The 9,534-nt window shown below is 45.3% G+C and overlaps 1 pseudogene; it reads left to right on the top strand.

Annotated features, from left to right (window-relative positions):
* The first annotated feature begins 1,754 nt into the window (after positions 1-1,754).
* LOC129728752 (uncharacterized) lies at positions 1,755-3,795 on the top strand (annotated as a pseudogene).
* Positions 3,796-9,534: the final 5,739 nt, after the last annotated feature.

The following is a 9,534-nucleotide window of genomic DNA, read 5'->3' as shown; positions in this document are numbered from 1 at the left end:
CGATCTGTGATGCGGCCGTGATGACCGCATCCCAGATTTCCCTATTTCCGCACATCCTACGCACGATGTTCTCTGGCGTGGTGTCCATCCCACTTATTGCCAGCATTTCGTACCGTACCCGCTCGAATCGCGGGCATGTAACGAACACATGCTCCGCGCTTTCTTCCGCACCCGTACAAGCGGGGCACATAGGAAACTCGGCGTACCCGAACCTATGCAGGTACTGCCTAAAGCAGTCATGGCCTGACAGGATCTGTGTCAGATGGAAGGTTACTTCCCCATGGCGCCTATTAATCCAGCATGCTAACTCTGGAATGAGTCGGTGTGTCCATCTACCTTTTGTAGTGTTGGACCACTCCCGCTGCCACCTGGCCATTGAGGATGACCGTATGGTGTTGCGTGTACCCCTCGTGTCGCGTTGGTCGAAGCACTCTACATCCTCTTTGACGATGATGCTGATGGGCATCATGCCAGCCAGGACGCAAACCGCCTCATACGACACTGTTCGGTATGCGCACGCGACCCTTAGGCACATTAGCCTGTACGTACTCTCGAGTTTGCCACGATGGCACGAGGTACTCAACACCTTGGACCACACTGGTCCTCCATACCTGAGTATAGATGTGGTCACGCTAGCAAGGACTTTGCGCCTGCTGCTACGAGCCGCCGAGCTGTTTGCCATCATGCGAGATAGCGCTGCCACAGCCATGGAGGCTTTCTTGCAGGTATAATCGACGTGGCCCCCGAACGTGAGCTTGTCGTCGATCATAACCCCTAGAAGCTTCAGCGAGCGTTTTGAGGCGATAGTGCATGCACCAGCACTAATCGATGCCTCCTGCTTCGACTTTCTGTTATTTACAACAATAACTTCAGTCTTATGGTGCGCTAGCTCCAGTTTCCTGGAGTGCATCCAGTCTTCCACTACGCGTATTGATAGCGCGGCCTTTAACTCTACCTCTCTAATTGACTCGCCATATACCTCAAGAGTTATGTCATCGGCGAAGCCCACGATCACCACCCCTGGAGAGAGTGTTAGTTTTAACACGCCGTCATACATGGCGTTCCACAGTACCGGGCCCAGGATGGAACCTTGCGGTACACCTGCGGTAACCGGAACGCTTTATGACCCTCGTTTGTGTTATACACTAGCACTCGATTCTGAAAGTAGTTACCCAGAATCTTGTACAGCGGCGTCGGCACTCTGAGACTCTGAGCGCTAAGGCTATGGAGTCCCAGCTGGCACTGTTAAACGCGTTCTTCACGTGACGATCGCGCAGTAACGAATGCCCCTCCTTTTGTGTTGGATTGCAACCTCAGCCGTTCTGGTGACGAAGAGAATTGCATCCACCGTAGACCTACCTTTTCGAAAAACGGAACTGGTTGCTTGATAGACCGTTCTCACTTTCTGTATATTTCACCAGTCTATTGAGGATTACCCTCTCAAGCACCTTGCCCGCCGTCTCCAGCAGGCAGATTGGTCTGTATGCCGATGGGTCACCTGGTGGCAGGGCTGTTATTTGCACGAACTTTGTGCTCAGTGTGTTAATTTCCGGTCATGTCAAAACGAGAATGATACCTACACATTTTGACAACCAACAGGCGCATAGAGAAAGAGCGAAAACGGAGTGAGTGTAAATAACTTCACCAAGTGAGAAACACTGAAAGAGAGAGAGCATCAGCAGCGCTTTGTGCTGCACTTTGAGAAACATTGTGTGAGAACAAAGTGTTTTAAATTGAGCAGTTTGCGTTGCAAAATGGCAGGTAAAAGGAATCAATTTACTATTGATTTCTCAAAATTTTTTAACCGAAAGAAGTGGATTTCGGAAGATGGGTTTGAGCAGAGTAAGGTTTATTGTGTGTTATGTGGCGATGCTAGTAAGACGTTCAAATGTGAATCAATCTTTAACCTGAGAAGGCACTTCATAACGAAGCATACGGAAAAAGCAAAAGAGCTTGGTTTGGATTGTGGAGAAAAAACCTCCTTTGATTCCCTGCCGGATGATGTGATACGTAAGAAGACCAAGATTACCATACCGTTTGAGCGTAATGGATACATAAAATCCCTTGTACAGTGGGTTACTGTATGCAATGTCCCGTTAAGTTTTTTTGAAAGAGAGTGTGTCCATGACGTTCTTCACCTGATCGAGGATGGGTTGAAACTGGGTCACATAAATCGCCACAACATCTTGCGGTATGTGGAATCCACTACATCTAAAGTGATCAAATTCATTTCATTAGAGCTGAAAGGGAAATTAGTTTGTATAAAGGCCGACATTGCCTCCCGCAAGGTTCGAAATATCCTCGGTATAAATGTACAATTCATAAATAACGGAAAATTGTCGTACGTACTCTGGTTATGCGTGAAACGGTGGAAAGAAATACTGCCGAAAACATTATGGAAGAGATTTTAAAAGCATTAAGTATCTTTAGCCTTGAACTTTCGCAAATTTACAGTATCACCACAGACAATGGCAAAAATATGCTCAAAGCTACTACACTTACTCGAAACCGCCTTACGGGCCCATACAGTTCAATTATCAGTGTATGACGTACTAAAGAAAGATTCCTTGTGCAAATTTCTCAAGAAGACCAGACAGCTGGTGAAAATTTTGAGAGCGCAACTGTACGTCAACTCTTTCAAGCTTGATAAGACCAAAGGTTACCTTTCTTCGATGGAGAGACTCGGTGGAGACTTCCTACTTAATGGTAGACTGTTTGCACCAACAGCATGATTTCATCATCGATTTGTTGGCACTAGATCAGCAGAAGCTTTACAATATTAACTATTGGAAACGGGTCGACAATTTGTTTCGGCAGCAAAGCCGTTTTCATTTTAACAAAAAGAATACAAGAAGAAACCATAACATGTGGAACATTCTACCTCTATTGGAAAGAGTGTTGTTCAGAGTTGGAAGACAATAACGATACCCTTGCGAAACAACTACTGGAAGCCCTTCTAAAGCGAAAACCAATGTGGTTTGATAATCCTGCCTTCTACGCTGCGCTGTATGTGGACCCTAGGTTAAACGAATTGGAGCCGCCAATCCTAACGCTAGATCAAAAAGAGGAAGCTGTCGTAAGTACCCTTCAAACATATTTGGTTGAGTGGTATTTAATTAGGCAAGGTCGAAAAGTCTACAAAGAGGTAGCTCATTACCATACTAAAAAGCGAACTTTTTGAAAAAACTGCATTCAGTTATTCATATTTCACTTGTTTGAAAAACACTCTTACATAAGCGTTCCTCTCCATGTTTCCATTTTGCATGTTTCAACAAAGTTAGATTATAAACAGATTCTGAAGGATAATTTAAGAGATTAAGTGCACTTGTTCGAAAATATCGTTCGTTTCAGGAACATCTTTTGGCAACATGGAAGGCAATCCAAGATGTGAAGGGAAAACAAAGAGCGACAGATCCATCAGAACCATCAACTTCGAAAAACGTAGCTCTTCAACGTGTCCAAAAACTTCTAGCATCCTGCAAACAATGCAAGCCTGCTGATATACACGGTATTGAGAAACAAATTAGACGCTTTTCGTTCGAAGAATCGCTGTCTTTAGATTGTGATGTGATTGGATGATGGGAAGGACAAAGCCATAAGAATCCGAATCTTGCCGAGCTCGCTCTAGCTGTTCTACAACTGCCGTGTACCCAGGTGTCTGTCGAGCGTAACTTCAATGGTTTGGGTCAAATTCTTTCCAAGTTCCGGACAACGTTGGGATCAACACCAATGCAGCAGATACTGTTCCTCAAGGCCAATACCATAGTTGAGAATACTTACTTCGATTTCAAGTGAATAGCATACTTTATAACATTAAGAATTTGTTTTTCTTGTTTTTCTTTCTGTTATTCCTGTTGTAATAAAAATGAACATTTGATAAAGTTCTGTATAGAATATTCTCCATTGAATATCAATAGAAAAGACAAGGTTTCAAAGATCGCAATGTCGTAAATGTTACTTAACTTGAACAGAGAAAGTATGGTAGATTGTAATGCAATAATTGAATCTGTCCACGGCACCTGTATATTCAATGCTAACCAAACATCATAAGTGGTAATGCTCTTCGGCAGGGGATCTATGCCATTAGCACGAAGCATTTTTAGACCACTGACGCTGGCGCGTTACAGGACAGTATTTCGATTCGATTATTCGTCACAGTTGACTTCCATGAATTTCTCTGCGAAGAACAAAGGTCTTGGCAAAGTATTAAACAGTGCTATATGAATGGAGTCCTCCGAAAGTAGTTGATTATATTTTAGACATTCCAAGTCATATTTTTCTGTTCATTTCCAGTGTAAAGCTGTTTGCATTTTTTGCAACTGACAAATATTGTATGCTTTGGTTGAGCTTCTATCTTGATTTCCTTAAAATATTTGTATCAGAATAATTTGCAAAGACAAAATTGAATAAGATATTTGACCAATATTAGGATGTAGGTGTAGGTTACTCCGTGTTTATAGTATTCTTCTCAACCTTTTTTAGTAAAGGATAGATGGTACAGTAATCTGGTTTGTAGAGGTCCGAAATTCTTTTTTCTGATTTGTAGAAGTCCGAGAGTTTTCTGGATTCCTGGAACGAAAAACGCTACCTTGAGTGAAGTTTCGTAGCATATACCTACAGTACTGCACGAAGTTCTGGTTTAGTTTCTGCAAGCTTCCACGAAAAAAAAACTGCATTTTCTAATTTTCGTATCACTCGATACTTACTCTCTTAGGTACGGATGGAAAATATTTGACAGAAATTTTATTTCGTAGCAAAATCAAAGGTTACTGCTTTTTTATTAAAAAAATCTGTCGTTCTACATTGCATTTACCTACCTACAACCAATGAAGGTGGTGGTTTACACGTGCACGAAATTGATTGTGCGCACCAAGAATAAATGCAGGCAATGTATAAAGAAACCTATTTATTAAGTCGAATCCTTACTTTGATGACGTAGTTGCTTGTTAACCGTTGGAGTAAAGCAGAGACACAGCTGCTTACGTAGAGTGATGAGTGATACGCTACTTCACCGTAATCAGTTCCGTATCCGGCCAGATATTATGTTTTTGGGACGTACCGGTATTCATATACAAGCGCTACATGCATCTCCTACTGATACTGTTCATGTTCGAGATGTATTGCGGCTATCTCCGGAAACGAATCAATTTTAGATTTGCAGCAAAACCCATTGAGCGGCATCGGAAATTAGTTTCAAAATTATTATATTTGATGTCAACAGATAAAATTTTTACCCCAATGACCAAAATTACTTCAGTAGAATCCAAATCAATTGAATGTTGAACAAAACCCAAAAATGCTGCAGATACTGGAGAAGAGATTCTTAAAGCAAGAATGGTCAGATCTGGGTGAAGTCCCAAGTTTCGATTTTTGAGTGCTTTTAGTCTGACAAATAGAATTCGATAACCATTGCCCTAACCAACGCACAAAGAGTGGCACAATGTGTAGTGTCGCTCAGTTTGGCAAATTCACATAGTGTACTCTGTCGTATTTTTTTGGTGCGAGTAAAATGCGAAAGAGCGAACGGGACGAAGAGAAAACAAAAATAATATCGGGAGCAACACACACTGTTTGATGGTTATTGTGTTGTGTGCAAACTTGTGTGGATCTGTCTGCACTGAGGTGAATTCCAGTCCTGCCTGGTGGTTTCCCAACCTTCGGCAACAGCACCAGCCTCTGGCGCTTCCACACGTCCGGAAAGAGGCAGTCGTCAAGGCATTTCTGCATGACCGCCCTGAACAACTCGGGGGCTTCTTTGATGGCCGTCTTGATGGCCAAGTTCGGGATTCCGTCTGGTCCCGGAGCCTTGCCTACCTTCAGGGAGTTTGCGATCTCGATCAATTCATCTTCTGTCACCCTTACCGCATCGTCTGCCTCTGCACGGCTGCCGTCACTCACGGTTGGTGGTGACTCGTCAGCCGGAGGCCAGGGACTTGGTTCGTGGCTTGGGAAGAGGCCCTGAATGATCGTTTCTAGCATCGCTGGTGATTGTTCGGCCAGGGCTAGCGCACCTCTAGTCTTGGTCATAACGATCCTGTAGGCGTCACCCCACGGGTTCGAATTGGCACTGGCACAGAGTCGTTCGAAACAGGCTCGTTTACTGGCTCTGATTGCGCTCTTAAGCGTTGCCTTAGCGGATCTGAAAGCGGCACCGCGTTCCGTTCTTTGCTCGTCGGAACGAGCGCGTTGCATCCTCCGTCTTGCACGGAGGCAGGCACTGCGTAGGCCTGCTATCGTTTCGCTCCACCAGTATGTCGGTGGTCTACCCTCTCTAGGCGGACGAGACCTAGGCATCGTGGCGTCGCACGCCCATGACAGCATCGAATTTAGATGGTCCACATCCGGGAGCGGTTCACCCCCTTCGTGCTTCCATCTAATTGCCTGCCCAAACACATCTGCATCGAAATCCAATGTTTTCCAGCCGTAGAAGGATGGAATATTGGCCCTACTCGTTGCTTGCTTCCGCACGCCTAGCTGTCGTCTACCCTCCAGTTCGTGATCAGTCCCGGGCTGCAGAACGTCACATCGATAATCGATTCCGCACCATTTCTACTGTAGGTGCATTTTGTACCAACGTTAGCCAAGTCTAAGTTGAGCTTTGCCAAAGCTACCAACAAGACTTGGCCCCTCTGATTTGTACAGCGACTTCCCCACTCGACAGCCCAAGCATTGAAGTCACCCGCAACCACCAACGGCCATAGGCCCGTCAGTTCCACGGTTGCTTGATCGACCATTTGTGCGAACGTTTCGATAGACCAACTTGGTGGAGCATAACAACTACAGTAGAATACTCCATCCACATTGGCTATAACGTACCCCTCTCTGGAGGTCGACACAATCTCCTGAACCGGGGACCTGCCTGTAGCGCAAATAGCCGTCTTCCCAGACTTGTCCGATACCCAGTTACCGTTTCCGAATGGGATGCGGTATGGGTCCGAGACGATGGCCACGTCCGACAACGACTCTGCAGCCGCTTGGTGTAGCAACTGCTGTGCCGCATAGCAGTGGTTCAGGTTTAATTGTATCACCCTCAGGCCTGCGGCTTAGTAGCCGGCCGTGCAGCCGGACACTTGGGGCCTCCCAAGGCGTGTTTGGCGTCCCGTTTACCGGTGCATACCAGACACTTGGGAGGTGCACCGCAGTCCCGTGCCTTGTGGCCTGCGCCACCGCAGCGGCGGCATAAATTGGACCTTTCGGGCCCTTTGCACGACCAGGATTTATGTCCCCGCTCAAAGCACCTGAAGCAAACGTCAGGCTGTTGGAAGGTGCCCAGAGGGCAGACCGACCAACCCACCTTCAGCGTGGCCTTCTTCAGGGCCTTGTTACCCTCCGCTAGTGGAAGCTTTATGGTAGCAACCTGGGTGCATGCCGGGCCTCTGCGGAGACGAACTGCCTCCGCGGTCATTACCACTCCACTCTCTCGCTCGAAGGCTTGTGCTATATCACACTCTTCGGTGATCTCGTCCAGGTTTTTAAGCTGAAGGGTCACTTCAGGACTGAGGGCTCGGATTTGGACCTCCTCGCCTAGCACTTCCTGGACCGTCTTTTTATATGCACAGCCCTTGCCCTTCGCCACTTTGCGGAGTTTGAGGATCATCTCGCCGGTGCGTGACCGGCGAATTGACCTGACATCCGCGCCGAGGTCTTTGAGCTTGGATTCGCCTCTCATGGCCTTCAAGACTTCAGCGTACTTAGACGCATCCGTCTTGAAAATGAGCGCGTCACCCTTGCTCCGCCTATTCGCACCTTGCGGCTTCTAATTGCTCGGTGGAAGTGCCTGCCTAACGTCGTGGTATAAAACCGTATTCCATCTCAAAAACCTAAAACACAGCGACCAGTACACCATAATTGGAACCTTACTGGTATCGGCCCCAATAGGCGGGCTAGTGCATTTGGCTAGTGCGCAGGTGGCCGTGGCTTTTACGGGGAATCGACTGCCCAACGCCCGAAACCCCACCACTCCCTAGGCAAGCTGCCGCTGCCGGTCCGGGACTAGTTGATGCTATCACACACCTACCGGTGGTCACTCAACGCGTGCATGGCCTCGACGGTCGCCAGGCGTCGACCCGTGGTGGCCTGCAGCTCGGCCAATGTATGATATGGTATGGTATGATGTGTGTGTCTGTATGATATGGTATGATGTGTGTGTGTATGGTATGATTTGTGCGTGTGTGCTGTGTATGGTTTTTTACTCGGTGCGTTCTGCTAACTGCTGAATCCGGTTCACGAAATTCACAACCCTCTATTAGTAGACATTACAACTCATTACCCAAGTAAACATCTTGGTTTTATCAAAGTTTTATAGCGCTCAATACAGTCAGAAAAGCGCTCTAAAACATTGATTAAACCAGTTGTGTTACTAGGGCAATGAAACACTCAATGCATTTGAGCCGTTGAGAGCAAAAGTGGTACATGTGCCATTAAGTAAATTTTTCAGGAGATGCGATAAACGAAAACTCTCGAATATTAAATTATTTTCAACCGTTTTTTCCAACTCAACTGCACTAAATCATTGCTGGAAATGTTTCAAAAGACGGTGCTTGAAAGCATAACGAGCTCTGGTTGAGAAACTTACACAAACTTCAATGGAAAAACATGTACCACTTTTGTTTTATGGGAAAAATAATGACAATCAGAAAACGTTGAGAGCAAAAGTGGTACATGTCCAGTCTGAGCATGAAGGATGCATTATAGCTTGCTAATCTTAGAACATAGAACATTCATGCCTTCACCAGAGTTGTACAAGTGATTAAGTACTATAGAATAATGATCTGTTTGTTAAGGAATTCTGTCACTTCGTGGCGCTAGTGTATATGTATTTGGTAACAGAAGATTTTACATAATCTAGATCGACTGGGGCCAATTAATAGGAAAACACCCTGGTATATTTAGGATTGTTAGTTGGCCGATAATAACTACACGATGGACCCAGGCTCAACTATCGGTGAACTACTGGTTGACCTCCGGATCCAGAAATGCTGTAGAAGAGGAAAACTGAAAAGGAAAGGTTATCAAAGCTCGACTTTTCTTTGATACTATTGTATGTTATTGCATGCGAAAAATGGTCGAACTGAAAATATGGAAAAATATACCCTGTATCCAGACGGGACTAGAAGCTGTTTTTCAAAATTTATCTTGTTTACGGTAACTCCAAATCTTTCGGAGGGCTATCTGATGGAAAACTCGAGCAACATTCTGTCATGAGATCATTTATTTTCGCCTGGAAGTGGTTTCTGTCTGTTACAAAATAGTCACGGGTACACTAGCGCCACCTGGTAAGAAAATTCTAAAGCAGACATATGATCATCTGAAAGTACTCAACCACTTGACCAACTTTGCTGAAGACATGATTGTTTTATATCCTAAGATCCTCGACTTACAATTCATCTGACGTGCACAGACTGGACATGTACCATTTTTGCTCTCAACGAAATGGTGATAATGTTAATTACCAAAAATTGTTCTTGTATAACTTTGGTTTAGGTCATTAGATCTCGGTTTTTCTTGGATATTCCAATACGTTATTGCGTTCTG

Source organism: Wyeomyia smithii, chromosome 3 (assembly GCF_029784165.1).
Source record: "Wyeomyia smithii strain HCP4-BCI-WySm-NY-G18 chromosome 3, ASM2978416v1, whole genome shotgun sequence".
NCBI lineage: Eukaryota > Metazoa > Arthropoda > Insecta > Diptera > Culicidae > Wyeomyia > Wyeomyia smithii.
This window is presented reverse-complemented; position numbering and strand designations above follow the sequence as displayed.